The following is a 25,649-nucleotide window of genomic DNA, read 5'->3' on the forward strand; positions in this document are numbered from 1 at the left end:
GGGAAGAGTACCCCTAGGATCTTGGCCTCAGGTCTAGAAAGGGGCAGAAACCCTATACTCCCATAGAGCAACAGCTCTTAACAGTGTATGCAGCTCTCTTCTAGGTAGAGCCTCTCATGAAGAAACAGTATCATGGCACAAACTTCTCTTCCTATCAGGAGTGGGCTGAGAGACTATGCTCCATTGTTCCTCCCCTACCATGGCTCAAACTCCCATGCTGGCTAAGAGCATTCCTATTTGCAGCAGAGAAGCACCCTGTCAGCCAGTAATCCACGGCAATGCAAGTGCTACGACACCCTGTAGAATATGTAGATCCTCCAAATGCCTGTATCCCTATTCCTGTGGCAGCCCCTGTAGCCTGAAGAAAAGGAATGAAAGAAATTCCCACTGATGCTTGGTATGCAGATGAATCTAGTGGGGGCAACTAACCCACATGGACTGCAGGCCCTATTCAGGCCAACACTGACACCATCAGAAACAACAATGGACCACAATAGCTAGTACTCTGAACTCAGAGCAGTTTGCTTTGTGATCACTCATGAGGTCTGGCCTTTAACCTTTTACACTCAAAGTGGGCTGTTATAAAGAAATTAACCCTATTACTGGGACAGTGGAAAGCTAAAGGATGGCTGCTCAGGAATAAACCCTATGGGGTCAGGATACTTGGGAAAACAAACGACTTAACCTACTAGAGCCTCAAGTAGTCCTCACTGTTTTCCATGTCCTGATTTATAAGCTTCCAACACCCCTAGGCTATCAAGAAATTGATGCCTTAGCTTGGGTATAAACCCTAGCAACAGATATTCTAGTTGGTGTAACAGATTGGATGCAGAGAAAGAACAACTGATATAGTGCCAGGGTGGGATGACATCTTTTCAAGGGTGCTAGATTGCCAATGAAATACAAAACCAACTCAATTACAGCAGGGATATCAGATGGATAAACTAGAACTATATAGTCATTCTGTCACATCAAAGGATAATAACTGGTTTTGTACTGACTAGCCACAGCACTTAAATATTTATTGAGTAGCCTCAAATGGGACTCAATGATTATGTGGCACAAATCTTTGGTTGTGACTTCCACCTGGATGGTTGTGCCACTACACCTTAAGTTTTCTATAGACATAGGAGAATTCACCCTAAGATAATAAAAACTGCCAATCTTCTTCTTAAAATCAAATGGCACCCAACAAACCTTAAATAATAGCCAGTAAAGTCTGTCCTTACTGAACACTAAATTATCTCTATGAGAAAAGCTGTCCTCCAAAATAAGATGGCTTTGCACATTTGTAAGGCCAGAGGCCATCATGACCATGCAGGTTCTCACTGAATTCGAGCAGACAGTAAAGGAACAGTGGAGCCAGAAAATGGTGGGCTAGTCCATTTATTAAAGTCTCATAACTGCAGACAAGCAAACAGGCAGGGAAGACCGCTTCCTTTCTCTTAGGGCTCCCAAGCCCCTCAGCACTCTGTACTCAACTGGACTCATAGGCCCCCACCAGCCTCAGCAGGGCTCCCAAGCTCCTCAGTTCTCTCTCTCTCTCTCCCTCTGCACTCTCCATCAAAACCAGCTAGGGAAAAAAAACTCTTCCCCAGCAAACAATAGCAAACAAAAGCCCCTCCCTATGGAGGCAAGCAATCCGCAATTTACAATCTGCCACCGAGGGCAAGCACCAGCAGCCTTCCACAGACTATACACACATGGCGCTGCCCCAGTACAAGTGAACAAAGCTAAAAAACGTGCTTGTTTACCCAACAACATTATTATTGCTTCACAAGGAGGCACCTGAGACATTAGCCACACAGAATGTTTTGTGTTCATGCCTGATGAGTCTGCTAATGCATTGTATTTGGCAAATGAGTTTGTAAAATTTGTATTTTTGAGTTTGCTCACTTTTATTGTTAAAAATGGCACTGAGAGGCACCAGTTATGTGATTTGTGAAATTGTAAATTACCTTCCTGCTTGGGAAGGTCCATTGTTTTTGCAGACTTTGTGCAGGGATAAGAAAGAAGCAGCCATGTTGGCAGAGCTGAGGGGCTTTTGTAAGCTCCGCTGAGACTGGTGAGGCCTTTGACTCTAGGAGAAACTGGAGAAGATTCTCCTGGTTGTGGGACTGGATAATGTATCAGTAGCTTTATGAGCTCTGAATGAGTGAAAGAGAAGTGTTTTCCCTGTGTGGTGCTCGTCGGCTGGTGCAAGTCTTGAATAAAGGAATGGCCCACTATTTTTTGGCTCCACTGTTTCTTTACCATCTGCCCGAATCTAATGTGAACCTGCATGTGAATAGCCACAACTGTGGAGGCTATTGCCCATACATATTGTCTTTCTTAAATTACATAAAAACACAAGTAAATGTCCTAAGCAATCTGACATCCAGCCTAAGAAACTTAATAAATCAATGGTTTGGGCCCTGGCTGGCTGGATCAGTGAATAAAGTGTTCACCTGGCGTTTGGACATCCCAGGTTTGATCCTAGTCAGGACACACATGAGAAGTGACCATCTGCTTCACTTTCCCTCCCTCTCCCCCTTCTCTCTCTCTTCCCTTCTTGCAGCCAGTGACTCAATTGGTTCAAGCATCAGTCCTGGGCACTAAGAATAGTTTGGTTGCTTTGAGCATTGGCCCCCAGATAGGGTTACTGGGTGGATCCTGGCCAGGGCATATGCAGGAGTCTTTTTATCTTCCCTTCTCTCACTTAAGAAACAAACAAACAAATAAATGAATGAATAAATAAATGGTTCAGTGTTGGGTAAACAAGTGTTTTTAGGTTTGTTCACTTATATTGGGGCACACCATGTCTGTATAGTCTATGGAAGGCTGCAGGTGCTTGCCCCCAGGGCGGCAGACTGCAAATTACAAATTGCTTGCCTCCAAGGGGAAGGGCGATTGTTTGCTATTGTTTGCTGGAGAATGGTTTCTCCCCCTAACCCGTTTTGCTGGAGAGTGCAGAGAGAGAGGGAGGGGGAGTGCTGAGGGGGTTGGGAGCCCTGATTTCACTGGCCAGTTTGGCTGGGGAGGGCTGAGACTGGTGGGGTCCTGAGATGGGAGAAAAGGAAGTGGTCTTCCCTGTTTGCCTGTCCACCATTGCGAGATTTTAATAAATGGAATAACCCACCATTTTCCGGCTCCACAGTTCTTTTACCGTCTGCCGGAATCCAATGTGAACCTGCGTGAAGATGGCCTCTGCCACCAGCCTTACATTCAAAGTATAAGGTACTTTATGAAAAAATTGTTACTTATTTTAAAACCCATTATCTTCAGTACAAAAGAGAGGGCATATAAATCATAAGAGTATGTCATCATCAAGTAGTCATGACCACAGGTTGACCCAAGAGTTGGACCTGGGCAGTCAGAGGCTCCTAATCCCATTCACTACCTTTGGAATGTATCATTGTGCCTACAGTAGTCACAGTGGGAGCCAATTTTAAAAACGCATCCCTGAGAGAGCAGTGTGTTGTTGAGACTATCTAGACAGAATATAGGACTGAACGCAGGTACAGCTTCTATATAAACTGTTAAGATTCTAACATGCGAGTATGATGATATACTTGTCTTTTGGCCACCCAAGATAAGCTTCATTACGTAAGTTCTCTTGCTTATTAAAAACCTCTAGCAACAGCCTGATCAGGCGGGGGTACAGTGGATACAGTATCAAACTGGGATGCAGAGGACCCAGGTTCAAGACCCCGAGATCGCCAGCTTGAGCGTGGGCTCATCTGGTTTAAGCAAAGCTCACCAGCTTGGACCCAAGGTTGCTGGCTTGAGCAAGGGGTCACTCGGTCTGCTGAAGGCCCACGGTCAAGCCACATATGAGAAAGCAATCAATGAACAATTAAGGTATCGCAACGAAAAACTGATGATTGATGATTCTCATCTCTCTCGGTTCCTGGCTGTCTGCCCCTGTCTATCCCTCTCTCTGACTCTGTTTCTGTAAAAATAAAAAAAAAATAAAAAAAATAAAAACCTCTATCTACCACCCCTGGCCAGGTAGCTCAAGTATTGCAGTAATGTAAGGTTATAGTAATTAAATATATAGAAATACAGAAAAATATGGAACATATATAAAAATAATTAAGATATAATATTAAAAGCAATTAAGGAAATTAAATAAAGTTATGCCGTCATCTGGATAAGAATTGATCTAGTATGTACAGATAGGATAAACAGACTGCCTTTTGCGCAGGGCCCAGTTAGTGTGTGTTTGAAGTTATATATAGATAAGAAGTGGCTTGATGTTATAATTCCATAAATTAACAAGAAGCTTCCCTAGGAACATCTTAAAAGTGGCTTGATGTAACATTTCAGTGGATTAACATAAAAAGGGCTCCCAGTGAGGAACTCCCAAAAAGGTGGTTTGAGGTGATAATCCTGTAGATTGACACCTGTTAGAAGGTAGGTTGAGATGATAATCTTATAGAAGGACACCTGTTAAAAGGCGTTGGCCAGAAAAGGTACTAAAGCAAGCCCCCCTCTTCCCGCCCCCACAGTAGTTGCCCGGAGGGACTCCAACGTTAAATGTGGACTGTCTCCACGCCATTCTGCCACTCTGAGAAAAGCACGCTGACGGGCCCCCTTAAGCTGTACCCAGGCACATCAAAAGGATTTGTGAGTAATAAACTTCCCATGTGCTTGTTGCACATGTGTGGGTCGTGTCTTTCCTCCAGTGGCAGTTGGTGTCAGCACTGATAAGTACAATCCACATAGCCTCCTCAAGAGTAGTCTGGAAGAGGCTGCCAGCCCTGCTGATAAGCAGGAGTGTCTCACTGTGCAGGAAAGTCAATCGGGGATGCCTGATCGATGTAGAGCTCGGGCTCTACTGGGACATCAGGTGATTAGAACATCGACAGGATACACTGAGGTTGTGGTTCCACCCCTAGTCATGGCACATATAAGAATCAACCAATGAATGCATAATAAATAGAAAAACAAGTCAATATTTCTACCTGTCTCTCTTCAACTTTCTCTCTCTAAAATCATCTTTCTCTCTATATATATATTTTTTATTTTTTTTAACTTCTACCTATCAACATGGAAGAGGCCTCTCACTTTCCCTCATTGCTCCTTGCCCTTTGTGCATAGGGACCAGTTTCAGGTTTTACCTGGGAAGCTTCCAATTTTTGAAACCAATAATATTATTCCAAAAGACAGATTTTTTTATTTGAATGCTCCATATATGACTAAATAACTGAAATTTCAGAGAGCTTAAGTGACATGGCCAAGGTTAAATAAATATCAGTGTCAGAACTGAGGCCTGAATTCTGATTTTCTCACTCTGAATATCCTGCCCTTTCCAGTTTCTTTTCAATGTTAGAGAAATGATGAGTACAGACCTTCAGAGCTCTAAGTACTTAAAAAGGCACATCCTGGAATGACAATTGACAGTGAGTCCTAAGGTCAACCCAAAATATGATTTTGGAAAGGATAGTCCTAGAGAAATTAGATTAACTTGCAAGGGCATGTCATCCTAAACCTGGGCCATATATACCAAATATATTTTGAATGAGTGCCAAAGATTCCAAACCATGGCAAGCTACTATACAGATTCTAGTCTAATTCATCTGTGTGACAAAGGATTGTGATGTAATGGTCTCATATATTTAAGGGAAGCTTTTCCTTTTGTGACTATCTTGCAAATCTCAGAAAGAAAATAAATAAATTAATTAAAAACACAGCCAAGCCTGGACATCCAGGAGTTTATTTCTTGAATTCCATGGTTCAATAAAGATGCATTCAGTATTATTGTTGTTGAGATACCCCATCCCCCAAGAAAGAGATATATCTTGGATTGGCTGACGACTGATATAGAAGGGCACATAGCAGCAATCCAAAAATGATGCCATTGAATTTTTTATTTTATTTTTCACTTTAAGCCAGGCCACACAATCATTCAGCTAGACCAAAAGCTCCTCAACAGATTTAAGAACTGCTCTAAAAACTCCTGGAGACTACACTCCAATGTCAGAGCCACAGCCGGAGCCAAGGTCACACATTGCACATGCTAGGCGAGCACCCTCCTTTCCCCCAGATGGCAGCGTGGCCCTGGGTTGTGTTTCCTGAAGGTCTAATGCAACCTGTCTGAGACCCCATGAGCTTAATTAACTGGAGCACCTCTTTGTAGGTCCATCCGTGAGTGAGACAGAAACACCAGGTCTGTGAATTGAACGTGGCTTTTTGGCTTCCCAAGTCAATAGGCTGAGCCTCTTGGCAGCATGTGTACATGTTCAAGCCAACTGAAGATAGTAGACACTTAAATTTTAAGCCCTTGCTAGAAGGCAGAGAAAGAGGAAGTTTCCTCAGGTCTTAGCAGCTTGCTATCCTCCCCTCCCCTGCTAAATTTTTAACCACACATTTTCCCCATTAAATCAGAATTGATGATACCTATATAAATGTGTATAGTGTTTGAAAACTGAAAATCACATTGAAAAATAGCGATATTGTTGACTATACAAGGCAATTTCTTCAAATCGAGTAATGATGTGATGTGTGTGGTTAACCGTAGCTACACAGGAAGTGGTTTTATTTTAAAATTTTTATGCTCACCCCACCCCCTTCTTTTTTTCCTTCAGTACTGAAATTAAACAGCATCCGACACAGGCCTACTCTTACAACATGTGACTTTACTGTTTTCCGTTTTTGTTGTAAGAGTCATTAACAGTTAGACGTTGATGGCAGTTTCAATAACAAGTCATCACAGTGAAAAGGTAAGTGAATTTTAACTTTATATTGAACTTGAAATTTAAACTTAAAACCATTTGACAAATTATTTTAAGCTCTAGTGTGAACATATAATCATTTCTGCAACAATGCAATGTTTTCACCTGTGACTGAAAACTTCAGTTTGTTTCCTTTGGTGTAAGGAAGAATATTCTTTTCATATTTGCAGTTGTCAAATTCTCAACTTCTTTATTGAGAAATTATACTAAGATCATTTGCTCAGACTTTACATTAAAATATTAAAGACAAAATAAGGTATAGTTTCAGTTTGAGAGTGTTTTAAAAATAACTACTTGAGAAAATTTGAAACTTTGCATCTTTCACTGATTGTTTTATAAGAATATGTACTATTTGAGAGCCAGAGAATGAAAGAAAGGCTCTTCTACCAGTAGAAGTTACATCGGGACCGCAATGTGAGAAACACCCACTGGAAAGTGTTGTATTAAAGTTAGTGTTAGAAACCCTTAAAGAGGTGCAGGTTATTAAATGTGCACTTTATTAAATAGCTGTTAAAAAGCAAAAAAGTTTAAAAAGCAAGAAAAAGCGTGGCATTGGAATATGTTTTTCCTAAATTTTACTTACGATAAAAGGTGAATTGAGTGCAAGTTTTATTTCATAAACAAATGTGTGTTTATAAAGGAGTCGTAGCTGACTTCACCAAAGGCTACTCTTGGGAAGAGAGGCAATACACTTTTGTTATTTATGTAATTATTATTTCCTTTCCTTGATGTTTTCCAAAATTTAAAAACTCTAGAAATGAAAAGGTTTTCATAATCATAAGCTGATAATAGCTTTTCTTTATATTGACTTCTTGCCTTTATAGAATCTTTGTGTGGTGTAATTTATATACAGAAAATATAAAAGTATTCTAATCTCAGAGACACATACCTAAAATAAATCTGACTGTAAATTTTTGAAAAAATTTTAATAAAAGCACCAGATATGATCCACCCTTCCCTAATATTATTTTTATTGTGCTGTTGGGTGGGGGAAACAACAGCCCCCATAACACCTATTTTTTTATGTTATTAAAAAATGGTTACAGGGTTGATAAGTGGCAACAATGTTCTTTTCTTTTATTGTCTTCTATTGATAGATATTTATAAGTGTTTTTTGATGTGGTCAATTTAGCAGGAAATTATTGGGCATGCTAGTACACTCCATTTTAAGACCTCTTCAGTTGTCGATACTGAAGCTAGCTACTTGTTAACTTAAAGTGATCATGAAAAACTAGAGATTAAAACAGTGTTTCATACATTTTTTATTGTTAGACTATAAGAAAACCCTAGTAACATGTATTTGCTTTGATGTACTGATTAGCTTTTTAATTTGTTGTCTTACTTCACAATGGAAAACGTTATTTAATTCTGTCTTCAATATTGTGGTTCTGAACCTTTGTATCTATAGAAGCTCTGTAATTCAGATGGTTTGGGTTGATATGTTATTACTTCATTTTATTATAAAGGAACATCACTTGAATAAACATATGCATTACTTACAGATTAGAAAAAAATGAATATCCACATAAGCATTTGCTACTAAAAATAAGTCCAATATAGTTTTTTTTAACTATGTAACATTATAAATATAAAAGCCAAATTCTTTGTAAAACAATATTTCTTGCAGAAAGTTAAATTAAAATAGAAACATTTCATGGAATGCATATAAAATTAAGAATTCATTAAACATAGGTTAGTATGGATTTATAAAGATAAACAAGTAGAGCTTATAGACATGTAAAGTAGGGTATGATCAGAATTGCTTGTGAAAACAAGTAATGTATTATCTAAGAAGCAATTCCAAATGAGTTATTATAGGTTACTATACCTTTATACATTTTAAGTGAATAAGAAACACATTTTGGTGAAATAAAAACAATACAGAGGCTCTTATTTGGAGATTTCTTTTGAAGTCTCCAAATTTATTTAAAGAATGTTTATTTAAAGAATTTTTTTAAAGATTTATTTAAAGAATGTTATGCTTTTCCACTTGGGGCCAGCTTTCAGCAATATTTGGGAAGGAAACATTTATTTATTGATATTTTGCCTTCTTTTTTAGTGCTCTGTTCTGGAGTGGCCTGTTCTACCCCTACTTTAGAGTACCTCCACCTTAGTTCCGAGAGGGACACACCCCACCTTGCTCCTTTCATCCCACTCCCATTATCCTTAAAACTTGTGCATCCTATTTCTCAGCATTTAGAGCATCTGAAAAAAAAAAACAAAAAAACAACAACAACAAAAAAAAACAGCACATGATCACAGGAGAAAGCCACAGAATTTTCTCTTGGCTTTTTTGCTAGGCCTCCCCTCTTCCTCTGAGCAGAATTTTATTAATGTCTCTCAGCAGGTAGGGTCCACAGGAAGAGCTAAATGTTGAAGACTTCAGTTTTGAATGAGGCAAATAAGGAGATATATTTTATGGCAGAAAATGTGTTTTGCTACTCATTGGTCCTGCTTGTGGTATTTAAGCACAGAATTTTTGAGACTGTCTTATATAAAGTATCTATCAAAGAGAGGTGCCTATTGCTCTAAGATATTCCTGAAGAGATAGACACATTTCTTGTAGTAGATGAAAATTACTTGCATTATATCCTCATACAATTTTGGTATTCCCATAAACTTAGAAAATATTTAATATAGTCAATTACTTTACATATTTAAAAAATCATTTACTATTCTAAATTTAACTCTTTAAGTATCAGAAGCATATTTTTATAATAATTGTTATATGGCTAGACTTTAAAATGTACTTATAAATATTCTATAATCAGTTCATAGTAGACTTTAATTTGCAAAAGATAAAAAATGCATTAAAATGATCCTAGGCAATAGAGATTGGCAATGATTTGTATAACTAAAAGTCTATGGAAAGCAGTCAGGCATGGCTGGATCCAGGAATGCACACATAATTATCAGGCTTAAGTTTTATTTTCTTTATTTTTTAGCTCTTTGTTCACTGTGCTTTAAGCAGTGGAGACAATTATCCTTTTTTTTTTTTCATTTTATGGAAGTCATTCTTATATATTTTTTTTATTTGGTTTTAGTTGGAAAATAGGTGATAAATGGAGTAAGGTCATAAACAATCAAAATAAAACCTAAATATAAAACTGTTAGAGAAATTTTTTTCATAATCTTATTTTTATATGCTCCATTCACTCCCACCTTAACTAAACAGATAACCACAGTTCTAAACCCTTTGTGTTTTTTATATATACATATGTGTGTGTGTATATATATGTCTTCCTTTACTATATTAAAGATCATATACTATACATGCTCTCCTATTTTTTTATTTAGTAAAACTTTGGAGATATTTCCATAATAAAAACAAAAAACTATCCAAGTCTCTTATTTTTCACATCTGTACAGTGTTCCACTGTGTGGATGCATCATACATAATTCTGTCAGTTTCTTACTAAAAGTGTCTAGGATGTTTTTAATTTTTTGTTAATACAATAAATGTTTTGATGTGATTGTGAACGTTTGAAAACATATCTATGAAATGAATTCCCAGGAATACTATTTATTTTTAAAAAAGAGAGAGATAAAATAAGTTCAATAGTTATTGTCAAACTATTCTTCACGTTAGTTGTAACTTTTTGAACTTCCACCAGCACATAATGAGATTGCTGCTGGAGCTCCATGGCTTTTCACACAGACTATGTGGCCATACTTCTCTGGTTCTGTCTGTAGAGAAGTGTATCTCAATAGAGTCTATGTGATGTTTCTGTTACGATGATGGAGGTTGAGTTTGTTTTTAAAAGATTAATTTTCTATTTGTCATTTTATATCCTTTCTCAAATGTGTAATAAGAGATCAAAAGCATTTGTGAAATTTAAGCCTCATAATAGATGTTAAAGGAAGTAAGGAGCTGAGGCTAACATATGTAAAATACACTTTTTATAAAGCGTAAAATAGGCAGTAGCTTAAAAACGGGATAAAATATGAATGTTGAAAGGAAGAGCGGGAAAAGAAATAAAAATATAGTCAGAAATCCAACAAGGTCTCAGAGAATACTCAAATAAATGGGTTTCATCACTAGCTCAAGTAGATAAATTAACCTGAAACAGAAGGATGAGAACTTCACTGAGTGTTCATGCAGATGAATTGGATATAGATAGGATGAAGGAAGGAAATAAAGTGAAGGGAATACATGCTTCCTAGTTTCTGTCTCCTCGGCATGGGAAGAAATCTCATCTGACGAGAGGGGGTACTTAAACAAGATGCCAAAGAATAGACAGAATATCTTAGTTTAAAGCATTGGTCTTATCAATAGCACACATACAATTGTGGATTTCAAAACTGATTTTTCTTTTTTGGACATCAGCCCAATTCAATTCAATTCCATAAATAATTTTAAGCAACTATGTACACTGTGTTGGTCTATGAATTATTGAGGACACAAAGAATCAATGTACTGTTTAGCCAGTGAAAACTTTTTAGTTTCACAAACACAAGAACCTAAATATAACTTTATGTGCATAAATACAATGCCATAGAAATAATACTATGTCATACTATGTCAAAGTCCCAATGGTTTTGTTTTCCCAAATTGAATGGCTATTTATACATCTTCATATTATCAATTATCTGAGTTGTACTTAATTCAAATGAACATCCCTTCCCTCTTGAACCTATCTTTTCATTTGACTTCTGGGTTATTTCATCTTCCCAGTTTTTCTCCAAACTAACTGGGTGCTCGTTCTCTATTTCCTTTGCTCACTCTTTCTCATCATTCAGTCCTCTAAATGTTGCAATGTTCTGCCCTCAATCTTCAGATTTATACCTCTGCAGTCCCAGCTCTTGTTTTCTAAGTTTATTCTTAGGTGATCTTATTTAGTGCTATGAGTTTCAATACTATCTAAATTCTAATTAGATCTCAACAAAAACCTTTTCTTAGCACTAAAACTGTGAAAGCACTTGCCTATTCGTTACATCCCCTGGAAGGTCTCATAGAGATATTAAAGCGAGTATATTTGAAACTAAGCTCTTAATTACCTCTCACTTGCTTCTGACCCAACTTTCTTCTTCTCCATTTCCATGCTTCTCATTCAATGGCACCACCATTCATCTGTCTTTTCAGGTAGTAAACTAAGATTTACCCTCAATTTCATTGTTGTCCTCATACTCCTTACCCCAAACTGCTTCCAATTCAATAGTTACAGGCAGAGCCTGAAAAATATTGACCACTATCGCTTGCTTTTTTCAGCAAGGGCTCTTAAAAACTCACATCTCTTTTTCTTAAATGGCTCTTTCTATTTTATTTTTTCTAAATTTTGTTTGTACAATGACATTTCCCTCAAAATCTGCTAAATGAATACACTAGAATGTATGATATCACAATATTAGATGCAACCACAGTTTTAGATAAAACCACACTTACCATTTTACTTTGTAGTATCAAATAAGAGAAGAGTCATAAAAAATATAGAGAGTAATATTGATTTGCACATTTAGAATGAATGCAAGATTTGAGGAGGTAGCAACTTTCAGAACATTTTAGTCAGTTTTTTTTTACCTTACTAAATATGTTTTTCTGTGTTATCATTTATTAAGTACACTCTGAGTATAAGAAAACTCTAAGTCTCACAATTCTTAAAAATTTTGGTGAAGAAAAAGATTCAGGGAAAAAAAAATAGATTTAGTAAAAATCTTTTTAAGGCTGACCATGTGCTGTCGCAGTGGATAGATTATCGGCCTGGGATACTAAGCACCCAAGTTTAAAACCCTGAGGTCACCAGCTTGAGCGTGGGATCATAGACATGACCCCTTGTTCGCTGGCGTAAGCCAAAAGTCATTGGCTCAAGCATGGGGTTACTGGCTTGGCTGGATGCCCCCCACATCCCCCCCAGTCAAGGTACATATGAGAAAGCAATAAATGAACAACTAAGATGCCTCAACTATGAGTTGATGCTTCTCATCTCTATCCCTTCCTGTCTGTCTGTCCTTGTCTTTATACCCCGTTCTCTCTCTCTCTCTCTCTCACAAAAAATAAAAATATTTTTAATACTATATTTTATGTACATTTTTCAATTTGTTGATATTTACATAAACCCATTTTTTGTTTATTCATGTATTTTATATTTCTAAATGTTGGTTGTATATATTCAGCTTTTATGAAACAGATTTCTCTAAACAGATATGAATTAGATATTTAGCAAGGAGTAGAAAATATCAAAATATCCCAAATTCAATCACTTCTCACCACTCTTACCACTGTTACTGCAGAATTCTCCTGGCTTGTTCCTGTGCCTCTACTTTTGATAGTATAGTCATTCTTCAAGGAGTAACTAGAGTGGCCCTTCTAATACTCAAATTAAACAACTCTGCTACTAACCCATATCAAATGACTTTTTGTTATGCATCAAATTCATTAAGTCTGCTTTTGTTTTGCAAGGCCCTTTCTACCTCATTATTCTGCTTTTGTTTTCCTAAATAGCCTCTTAAAAACGGGGAATTATATTTTTGGTGGTGTTGTTGTTACATTGCTTAGTGGCTATCTTTATATAGACTGAATGGTCAGTGACAGTATGTACTTTGTCTGTCTTTACAACTAAATACCTACAACTTAGAATAATGGTAGCATACATATAACAAACACTGAATGAATATTTGGTTAGTGATAGAATAAATGATTTAAACAGAAACAGAAAGTTGACTGTGGCTATAGAATATGGAAATTTGTGACTTCTCCTGGGTATGAAAAGTAGGATACATATAGGGAAAGAGGAGCTAGGAACATACTTCAAACAAATGACACCCTATGGGTACATGTTGAGTAAACTGGCAGTGATGAAAAGTTGGATTAGAAGTCTGGATCCATTATACACTATGGTGCCTTTCTGAAACTCAAAACAAGTAACACACCATCTGAAACTATCTTGTCATAAAGTAATAGAAAACACCAACCACTGCTAACTATTAAAATTTTAAGCTATTTGCTAAAACCATGGGTTTAAAAATTAAATCATTTTATCTTTGAGATTCATTTTCTAACTACTTAGAGAACTTTTTGTTCTAATCTCTACTGATGTAATGCCAAACTGAGAGTCAAAACAAGATAGCTCTCTATGAGACCTCCTAAAGGCAGCGTGCTCTGGGAACCAGGTGCTGAGTCAAAGGAAATTTATTTTTCTGTTAACTTATCTTTCTGCTTTAGCTAGTTTCATATTAGAACTTCAAGGGCTAGAAACTGAACTGTAGAGCTCATATTCATTTTTGTGATAAATTTGCCGGGAACTCAAGTAACCTGAGCTTCCATATCATATCATCTATTCATATCTTGATGGTTCTCTTAAAGAAAGTGGAATTTAGCCTGACCAGGTGGTGATTCAGTGGATAGAGCATCGGACTGGGATGTGGAGGATGCAGGTTCAAGACCCCGAGGTTACCATCTTGAGTGCGGGCTTATCTGGTTTGAGCAAGGCTTGCCAGCTTGAGCCCAAGGTCGCTGGCTTGAGCAAGGGGTCACTTGTTCTGCGGTAGCCCCCCTCCCCCCATCAAGGCACAGATTAGAAAGCAATCAATGAACAACTAAGGTGCCACAACAAAGAATTGATGCTTCTCATATCTCTCCCTTCCTGTCTGTCTGTCCCTATCTGTCCTTCTCTCTGTCTCTGTCACAAAGAAAAGAAAGTGGAATTTAGAAGAGAACATGAATGTTGATTATCCTAGTATTGTCTGCAGCACTATGCTAGGTACTATGGTGTTAAAAAAAAAATTAGACAGTAGTTCCTATAGGCAAGATGCTTACAGTAACATGAGGCACTCAGCAATGTAAATTATTAGATTGAGATTGTTAATACTCATCAGAGCTATGATTAATCTTTTAGGTATAATGTATATTATGTTTCAGATGCATTGCATATCTAATAGCATTTGATATTCACAAAATTTAAGTAGAGGAGTCAGTAAGTGGTTAAGTATCCAAATTTATTTGCTAAAGATAAAGAAAAAAAGATTAAGTGGTTAAATATCTAAATTTATATGTTACTTGGTCAAATGTGTCATGATTTACAGGGATATTGAGATAGTGCAAAAGCATGTTACTTCCACAATGCCGTGCTACAATTGCTAAGCCTGTTCAGTTTTGCAGTGAAGGACTTCATTCAGTAATTTAGTGTCTGAAATGGTCAGAAAGGATACTGCTTTGTTTGATGTCTAAAACAATACCATCTGTGGAAAACATATTGCTTTTTCACTCCATATATTGCCTCATGCAGAGGTGTTACAAAGCATGTGAGGACGCAAACAGTTTTGCTTTGGTTTCTGTCATACTGCAGGTACCTTATCTGTTTTTCTTTATCTCTTCTGGACCCTATGTCTTCCCTCAGTCTTTTCATCTTTAAAATTCCTTCTTAGACCATGCCAGCCATTATAATGTAGCAGCTAGCAACAAATGACTATTCAGCTCTTGAAGTGTAGCTAGTCTAACCAGAGTTGTAAACTAAACAACAGCTTTTGAAGATTCAGTACAAATAAAGAGAATGTAAATTATCTCATTAATATTTTTATATTGACCATATGCTGAGATTATAAATATTTTATGTATTAGGCTAAATAAAATATATTATTAAAACTAATTTTACCAATTTTATTTTGCTTATCCAATGTGGCTACCAGAAATTTTAAATTACATGTGTGACTCACATCATACTTACAATGAATGGCACCACTCTAGACCATCTTTGCTATTCACCAGATTCTTTTGACATTCTTATCCATTCTCATGGTTTAAATTTAATTCCTCAGATATGATTTTTAAATTTCTATCTTTGTCCTTGGCTTCTCTTCCAATATTGTTCCTTATTTCTATTTGTTACTTGATCCCTCTTTCATGAAGTCCCATTGGCAGTTCAAGCTAGATATATCTCAGCTTAAACCCATAATCTCCCTAAGAGTCTTTCTCATTCTTTTCTAAATTCAGATACTCCTATTACTGAAATCACCTAAACAAGTAATCTTAGAATCTCTGTGGACTCACTTATTCCATATAGCCAATCAATTGTCCTATTTTAGGGGAATCTAGTCCCTTCTGTCTACTTTTACTTATTGTCATAGTTATTTATTTGTTCATCCATTATGTCTTTTCTAAACTATGGCAAAGGGTCTTACTTACTTCCATACTCCTCTTTCTCATATTCCTGTATTTTGCCTATTTCAGATTTCTTCTATGTCCTTAGGTTGATGGTTAAGCTTAATTTAATTAATATAAGTAAGAATGTCCATTGTCTATTTAAAATCTATTTAGAATCTATTTAGAAGTAATTTAGCATGCATTATTTTGATTGATTATTCCAGCAAGCTAGTGAGATAAACAGGAGCTTAATTTTTCTTTAAATTTTTTATTTAATTTATTGGGGTGACATTGGCTAACAATACAATTATTATATTATTATGTATAATGTATTATAGAATATACAGTTCTACGATATATCATCTGCATATTGTATTGTGTTCACCTTCCCAAGTGAAGTCTCATTCTACCTCTATTTATCTCCCTTTACCCTCTTCTGTCTCCCCCATCACCTTTCCCTCTTGTAATCCTCTTATTGTTGTTTGTGTCTATGAGTTCTTTTTTTCTTTGCTTAATTTCTTCACCTTTTCACCCATCCTTCCAAACTCTATCTCCTCTGACAGCTGTCAATCTGTTCTCTATATCTGTGAGTCTGTTTCTATTTTGTCTATTAGTTTATTTTGTTCATTAGACTCCACATATAAGTGAAATCATATGGTGCTCTTTTTGATGTTGTTGTCTGGCTTATTTCATTTAGCATAATAATCTCTACGTTCATCCTGTTGTGAAAAGTAAAATTTTCTTCTTTTTTTAAAGCTGAGTAGCATTCCATTGTATGGAATAGAGAGAGACAGATAGGGACAGACAGACAGACAAATAGAAATGAGGACCACACCTTTTTAATCCACTTACCTATTGATGGGCATTATGGCTGCTTCTAATTCTTTTGTAAATAATGCTACAATGAACATATTCTTTTGAATTAATGTTTCTGGTTTCTTTGGATATATTCCCAGAAGTAGAATTTTTGGGTCATAAAGCAGTTCCATTTTTATTTTTTGAGTTAACTCCCTACTCCTTCATCAGTGGCTGCACTCATCTGCATTCCCACCAACAATGCATAAAGGTTCCCTTAATAGAAGATAATAATATGTGTAAAAAGTGAACTTTTTGAGGACATGATTTGAACATATTTCTCCCAAATTCTAGTTCAGAACTTTATCCCTTATAGAGATTTAAAAATATTAAAAGCTCAAACTAGGAAGTCAGAAATACCAAAGTTCAACCCTGAGTTCCAACACTTCCTAGATATTATATATGTTATTTTGTGCAACTTACTTCATCTCTCTGAGCTTGAGTTTCTTTGCCAAAAAAATTGGGTGTTTCCTCAAAAGATAAAAAGAAAAAAAAATAATGTATGTAAAGTATTTTTTCTAGTTTGTGACATATAATAATTGTTTTACAAAGGTTAATTGTAGTGCAAATAGTAACAATAGTAATTGGTGTATTAAGTTGTCATGAATCAATTAATACCATTTCCCCCTTATATAATTAAACTTATGCTAGGATACTTTTGGTTTATTTCAATTCTAAGTATTATGATAAAATTGTGAAATTTATCAAAAGCAATATCTTACCATTGGTTTCATTTCTCCAATACAGCTTTATGGGAGAGTATAGTGTAGCTGTGTGTGGGAAAGAGAAGGCTCACTCTTTTCTTGTTTGTTTACCAACTTTTGGTTGATATGGCAACTCAAAAAGTGGTAGGCAGACATTGACTTTGGACATGAAATTAAAATGAAGAAAAATTACAAAGACAGGAGAGAAAAAAACCAAAATTTTCTTTACCCACTTTTATTTTATATCTAATTTTTGCCTAAAGTAGTAAGATGATAGCACAGATGGTTCATAAGGCAGATGTGCTGGGTTCCTAACAAAATGATTCTAGAAAGAAAAATAAGAAAGGAAGTAGAGAGGTCCAGGATCTGGTGTGCTGACCCAGATGGAGAAGTCACTTTTTAAAATTTTTTTTGTCCTGAGGAAAACCTGCTCAGAATTCCATGTGTGGAGATTGATTGAACACACCAACCTCAATCTTAATTCTGAGAGCAGTTGGTATTAAGGCATTTACTTAATGAGAGCAAGATGCGACAGGGGAGGCGACTGACCAAATGCTCAGGAGATAAGTGACTATGGTGCTGCCCCTGGAGAACTAGTTATGGCCTAAAAGCCAGACTTTACATTAAAGTCAGTGTGAGGTAGAGTATTACTTGAGGTAAGGATGGGGAAAGGTGAGATGCCGTGGTTGTTCTTCCTGCCCCTGACCATGATGCACTGTATTCCAGGGCCATTTGGCAGTTTTCAATGTAGGAAGTAGAAAAGAAATACAGGAATCCAGTGACATGTAGGGCTGAGAACCACAGCCATTCCAAAATAATGGCAAACCTGAACTTGTTCAAAGTGCTGACAGTACTGAGGGAACTAGAGGCAGGGGATTTCAGATAGTCACCCAGTGCCTGTAATGTTCCAGATGCCACACAGAGCAACAACACTGACAAATAGAGTGTCTGACTTTGAGAAGCCCACACCGAATCTAAGCAGAAGAGACACACAAGTCAACAGAGAACAGAATATGATAAACGTTAGAATATAATTATCTGCCACAATAGTATAATAGGAACAGTGCCGGAGGTCAGAGCAGGAAAAAGGAAAAGGGGACTTACGTAGCAATAGACAAGAGCATGGAACAATAACCTACTCTTGGTAATTGGAGATCACGTTGAAAAAATTGTAAGAGTATATGAAATAATGTTAACCTTCAATGACCCACTCTAAAATCTTGGTACAAATGCAATCTCTTGGTTCTTTTCTTCATCTCCAATCCTTTCAGCTTAGATTTAAAAATAATCAAATATAAAAAAATAACAATTTAACATGGACCACAATTTCTGTTCAACCCACACATCTAAGAAACAATGCTCCCAGAAGTAACTGACACTAATAATCGTGTCACAGATGTCCGCAAACAGTCAAGATACCTATGCAGACCAAGTGAGAAGGGGAAGAACTTCTGCACCAGTGAGAACTTGCCCTGTTTACAGGATGTAGGAAGTACCCACCTCCAGCTGAGAGTTACCTTGTATAACTTAGTCAGTTTTCCACATCTGGTAACTTTTCAGAAGAACATGTATATATACACTTTTTAAAAAGTGAATAACCTCATTTTTAATGGGAACTCATTCAAAACATTTGAAATTATTGTTCAGGCCCAACAACATATGCTTGTGGGTTGACTTTGGTTGGCAGTCTGCCAGTTCTCCATCTCTTCTTGAATTTGAGGCTGTTCTTCAGCAAGCAGGAGCAGGGTGCAATGATCAGAGTGAGCTACCACCCTCCACATAACTTTTACATGCACAACAACCTCTCATAAATGTTTAGTGACTGACTAGCATATTAAATCATTCTGTGAAAAATTATCCATTTTAGTTTGTTTTTTCTTTTTTAGTCCTTGTTTGGTTCATCTTATTTTCATGTTCATTCTTCTAATTTGAAAGGACTAATTTTTTTCTGCTGCCAGAGCTTCTCAGAGCATTTTTTAACCATTGAAAGATGTCTTCAAAAGGTTAATTTTTCTAAATGACGGGAAATATAGTTATCTTTAGTTTTCCTGATATTTTCAAAGCCACATGATATAAGTTATGAACCAGAGTATCTACACTTGTATGGATGCATTGTTGGAGGGAAGTTAAAAGAGAGGTTCATATGCCTTGGGTGGTTATAATAATAGAAAGGACATTTAACCCATGTGTGCACACACATACAGACGTGAAATTCACAGTGCACAAGATGGATAAATGTAAGCCGGGTGGGCTTGCAGTACCCACTGCATTGTATATGCTATCTATTAATAGATCAGAATCTCCAAGTCTCAGAAGTACTCATGACAAGGATATAAGTGAGTAAAGGGAGGAGAGAAAGAGGTAGAAAGGAATAATTTTTAAGTAAATAGATAATCATGCTAACCATTTAAACCTATAAATACTCACACATTCCCTTATGACTACAATACACCCAAACCAAAATCATATATTTTGCCTTGTGAGGAGCTTAAATTAAGACAAAAATTTAACTACAATGCTACAAATTACAGTAACACTCATTTAACTGGAACCAGTTAGGTAGCAAAAGCATCTAACTCTCTCTTCTACTTCTCACCTCCTGGGGAGAGGACTCCTACCCCAACTCTCCTTTAAAGAATGAAGCAAAATGCCACTTCTTTAAATGGGGAATCTGGTCCCCAGTCAATCCAGATTGAGGTTTGTGATAATGCAGCCAAAGTTCTTCAAGAGACTAAGGCATTGAAAGAGCCTTTAGTTAATCAACATAGAAATAAAAGGATACATTTTAAGGTATACTACATATATAGTGTATTGAAGGATCTTCAAAGCCAGGCTTAAAAAACTCAAAAATACTCCATTTAAATAATGTGGACTGGTAAATTACTTTTCCTATTTTGATATTCTTGAGTTCTTGAGAGGAAACCTCACTGCCCCCAAATTTCAGATAAAATTTGAGAGAAACAACATTTTGTAGAATTTGTTTTGTTCTCAACCCAACAATCCTTTGATGTTTAACAAGCAAGAGAACTGTTTCGCAAATGTTTAAATTGATGTTATTTTACTCACACTTACAAAGTTCATGATATAAACATTAGACAACAACAATAGAAGTAAAATACTTTGTGCTGAAACTTATAAAATAGACCATGATTGCTTGCCTTATGATCCTTTGAGGTTTTTCTTGCACTTAAGCCCTGGCTGGTTGGCTCAGTGGTAGAGCGTCAGCCTGGCGTGCAGAAGTCCCGGGTTCGATTCCCGGCCAGGGCACACAGGAGAAGCGCCCATCTGCTTCTCCACCCCCCCTCCTTCCTCTCTGTCTCTCTCTTCCCCTCCCGCAGCGAGGCTCCATTGGAGCAAAGATGGCCCGGGCACTGGGGATGGCTCCTTGGCCTCTGCCCCAGGTGCTAGAGTGGCTCTGGTCGCGACAGAGCCGCCCCGGAGGGGCAGAGCATCGCCCCCTGGTGGGCAGAGCGTCGTCCCCTGGTGGGCGTGCCGGGTGGATCCCTGTAGGGCGCATGCGGGAGTCTGTCTGACTGTCTCTCCCCGTTTTCAGCTTCAGAAACACACACACACACACACACACACACACACACACACACACACACAAAGAGAGAACTGACTTATTAGCAATAATTAAGACTAAATGTATATTTTGGACTGATAAACATAACATTTAAATTAATCTCAAATAGATATTCACAGTATTACTTTCATGTGCCTTTGTGTCTGTGTATCCATTTTTATGCCTATCAACTTAGCTACCTACATTTCTCTTCTTACTATTCCCATCTATGACACTGGGGAACAATTTTTTTTCCAGTTTTTGTTGCATGAGGTTTCAGAACTGTTTCTATATATGTCTGCATCGCTGATTCCAAATCTGAAATCCATTTTTAGGTACATGCTCTATTTTTTATGCAATTTTAATTTCTTTTTGTTACAGTTAATGGCATGCATTAGTTTTTAAATTGGAGTTAAAGGGCAACGACTCTTGGATTGAACATAACCACAAGGCAATTAATGTTTTACAAACATCACTTTTACATAATTGTAGTTGTTTTTAAATTAAAAAATAATTATCTGATAAAAACACCTTCTTATTTTGTTTTAAGATTGAATCATGGCTTCTTCGAGTAAGCGTAAATGTAAGAATAGTCCTGACACCTTCTGTTATATATGTGGCTGTTACACACTTCAACATCAAAGGTGCAATAGTTCATCATTTGTGACACTTTCATATATTGCCTATTTTCAAGTTCCCCTTGGCGATCAAGACAAGAATTGGGCTCCTCATATTGTGTGTCATAATAGTGAGGAAATGCTTCGTGACTGGACAAAAGGAAAATGCAAAGGAATGCCTTTTGGTATTCCCATGGTTTGGCATGAACCTAAGGACCACAGCAGTGACTGTTATTTCTGTCTGATCCATACAAAGGGCATCGGCAAGAAAAAATGGCATATGATTGCATATCCTAATATTCCTTCAGCAATACGACCTATCCCATGCTCTGAGACACTCCCGGTTTCAATTTTCAATGGTTTCATTTTTTCTCAGGACGAAAAAAGTGAACATGGTGATCAAGTGTATTTTGATAAGATGCATGAGGAAATGGTTGTAGAATCTGAAGGGTCTTCTTCTGATGCCAAGCAGTCATTAACCCCTCAGCAGTTTAGACAACCTGAATTGAATGACTTAGTAAGAATGATATAAAAATTTTCCTTGACTTTCTGAAGTATGAGGAGCATAACTGGATCATTTGTGTGGACTTAAAATGGTAAATTTCCTTCTAGGACAACAGAGAGGTTTCATGAAGTATCCTTACTTTCTGTGTTTGTGGGACAGCCAAGCTTGGGAGAAACACTGGACACAGAAGGAGTGGCTGAAACGTGAAGCTCTGGAAATAGGGATGCAAAATATCGTGAATGAACCTGTAGTTAATTGAGACAAGATCATTTTCCCCCACTTCACATCAAACTTGGCTTAATGAAACAGTTTGTTCAGGTTTTGAATAGAGAAAGTGAATGCTTTCAACATATTATTTCTGCTTTTCCTGCCTTGTCTTTCAATAAGATAAAAGCAGGTATATTCGATGAACCTCCAATTTGAACCCTCATACGTGATGAAGAATTTGCCAGGAAGATGAATAAAGAGGAGAAAGCAGCATGGCAGTCTTTTGTGGCAGTTACAAAGAACTTCCTTGGCAACAAAAAAAGCAGAAAACTATGAACTTCTGGTTCAAAGGATGCTATTGGCTTTCCACAACACTGGATGTAACATGAGCTTTAAGATTTACTTCCTGAACAGTCACCTTGATAAGTTTTCCTAAAATCTTGGAGCTGTTAGTGATGAGCAGACTACTTACTGCTGGAGCATCAAACAAGATTGTCCTCAACAATTACACAACGCAAGAGCTACAAATGCAAATTTTTGCCTGAATAGAATTTAAATAAGTTTTGCGCAAATTTTATGATTGAAATCAATGTTTTAATATGTTCTATTTCAAAATTGTAGACAAATTCTGATGCAATCACATCTGTTAGTGTATTAGTGTATTTACTGCATTATATAAGTTATTGCATTTTCACAAATATGATGCCCAAGAGGACATTCTACTTCATTATGTTAAACTAAATGTTGAAAATTTTACAGTAAGATGAAAACCTAAAATCTTGAATTACAAAAAAACTGTATCTTACAGAGAAAAACTAATGTCTGATTTGAGATCAGCACACTCGAATTAGATAAGAACAAGTGTTTTTCTGGATGCAACAAAGATTTTGTTCCCCAGTGTGATCTCTAACACTCCCCAAACCACCAGCATATTCCCAAGGGAGATTTATTCCCAGAAAATTTATTTGAGCAACAATGTCAACAAATATGAACCTAGTAACATCGACTTTAAAAACAGAGAAACATTGCCTGACCAGGTGGTGGCGCAGTGAATAGAACATTGGACTGGGATGGGGAGGACCCAGGTTCGAGACCCCGAGGTCGCCAGCTTGAGCACGGGCTCATCTGGTTTGAGCAAAGCTCACCAACTTGGGCCCAAGGTCATTGGCTCAAGCAAGGGGTTACTCAGTCTGCTGAAGGCCCGCGGTCAAGGCACATATGAGAAAGCAATCAATGAACAACTAAGGTGTCGCAACGAAAAACTAGTCATTGATGCTTCTCATCTCTCTTTGTTTCTTTCTGTCTGTCCCTATCTACCCCTCTCTTTGACTCTCTCTCTGTCTCTGAAAAAAAAGAAAAAGAAACAGAGAGACATTATGGTAATTAGTAACAAGTTTAGAACAATGCAGGTATAAAATTTTAAAATAACTTTATATAATTCTATAAACATATTTCTCAACAACATTCAGTGTGTATCTGAGTCATCAGGGGTGATAGCCAAACATATAGTTTCTCAGTCCCCTCTTCAGTCTTGCTCAGGGGAAATGTCTTTGGAAAGTGCAGTGAAATCTGCATGTTTATGAAGCTCCTCACACTGACCCCTGAGAATCATTGCTCTACAGTGCTCCTCGTCATTACTAGAGCCACTTTTTCATTGTCTACTGAATTTGGTTATTTCTGACTCTAGCCCCCAAATCTTCTTAGTTTATTACAAGTAATCTTTAACTAATTCCAGTGAAATGAAGTACTATGAGTTCAATAATAAAATATAAAGTGATGGCCTTTGGCCTGTACTGTGATACACACACCAAGGGTTTACTTCCCTTATTTTCAAGTTCCAGTCTCAGCAAGTCACATGTCATCATCAGTAAGCATTTGCTTTGTCCGTGACCACAACTTTCTCTACTGGTTACCTAGTCATTCATTGCTTCATTCCTTGCTAGGATTGAGGCCCTACTTGAGGAAGCCAATCTCCCTTGTAAGTAATTGAGCTAGCTCTGAACAAATACCCGGCATTCAGAATGGACACTAAGTAACAAACCACCTAGTTGATAATGATTTTAGATCTGAACTTTTGAGACTGCCCTCAGAGATTACACAAACATAGAGATACACACATTCACACACACAAACATAACTACTTAAAATTTATTTTTATACACACATAATTGAGTAGAAGATGAACTGATTTTTAAATGCATTAAAGGAGATATTGTAAAGTATTTTATTTTAATAGTGTTGTCATTGTCACAACAATGGACTATGACATTACTGTCCCACTCTCAGACATTTACTTTGGCACTAAAATTCAATCCAATCAATTCAGAGTTTGAAGACATGAGCATTAGAGAAAAACTAATTGGATTCAGTCACAAATTTGCTAAATAAAACAAATGTCAGCCATATTTGACTACTGTCAATTACCGACTTGTGTTAATTAATGTTGAGCACTAATTACGCAATATGCAGTTTCTCCATATTTTAACCTGGGCAGGCCAAGATAGAGATAGAGAAAGCCAGTTGTACTGCAATCAGTGTTTGATTAAATTTAATCTGCTTGATAAAAGGGCTTTGCAACTGAGTCAAATCTTTTAGGAAATAAATACTATAAAACATGAACTTCCAGGAAATAAGCAATTGCAGATTGAAATGTGTTTTTTTGTACTTAATATTTTTCCAAGCAATATCAGTGAATTAGTACTGTTGCAGAAACTATCTGAGACTTTGCTTGTTTTACCAGTGTTTTCTAATACTGTAGCTGTTGAGCAACTTGTTCTGTCACCCATGTTTTCTCCTTAAGTGACATTTCATCATCCAGTGCCCTAAGATAGTCACCCTGTTTTTCCTTAATTGATACTTGTATGCAAGAGGCGGAAAATGGCTCAGCATTTCTTGCTAGATTAGGTCAAAACTGACAGAGGAGATTGCATTACTTATGCCCCTTATGGTTCTCCTGTGTATCTAAGGAGATTGGCATTTCATAACATTTCTTATGCTGCCTAAACATAATTACAATGGCACAGACATTTTGTTCCTATTTGCTTTTTAATTTTTTACTTCTTAGATGCTCACCAGAGGGAAATTCAGAAGCAGTTCCACTAATTTTGATTTTATTTTTTGTTCTCTGCCCTTAATAAAATGCAATTGCACCCTAGGAATTCTCTTCCTGAAAGGCTTCATTTGTCATTCCTGTGAGACTTTACCTTTCCCTTCATTTGATTAGTAACCAGAAGCACTAAAAATGCACCTGGAAGTTCAAAGTAAGGTTCCCAGTGTTCTAGAGAATTTTTTTGCAGATCCCTGGGTGTCCTTATCATAAGATTGGTGTTTATGAATAGATACTGTGATAATGATTCTGAATTAAGGTTAATTAAAAAGCATCCTATGAGAATGCTGTTGCTCTTTCT

At 36.9% G+C, this 25,649-nt stretch overlaps 1 protein-coding gene across 1 annotated transcript in view; it reads left to right on the forward strand.

Moving 5' to 3' along the window:
- The first annotated feature begins 6,573 nt into the window (after positions 1 to 6,573).
- Positions 6,574 to 25,649, forward strand: part of ARHGAP15 (Rho GTPase activating protein 15) — a 697,775-nt gene continuing 678,699 nt past the window's right edge. Inside the window, exon 1 of the mRNA XM_066345184.1 lies at positions 6,574 to 6,704. The gene's annotated coding sequence lies outside the window, so the exon portion shown is untranslated. The remainder of the gene's footprint in view (positions 6,705 to 25,649) is intronic.

The sequence above is a fragment of the Saccopteryx leptura genome, chromosome 7 (assembly GCF_036850995.1).
Source record: "Saccopteryx leptura isolate mSacLep1 chromosome 7, mSacLep1_pri_phased_curated, whole genome shotgun sequence".
In the NCBI taxonomy this organism is placed as follows: Eukaryota; Metazoa; Chordata; class Mammalia; order Chiroptera; family Emballonuridae; genus Saccopteryx; species Saccopteryx leptura.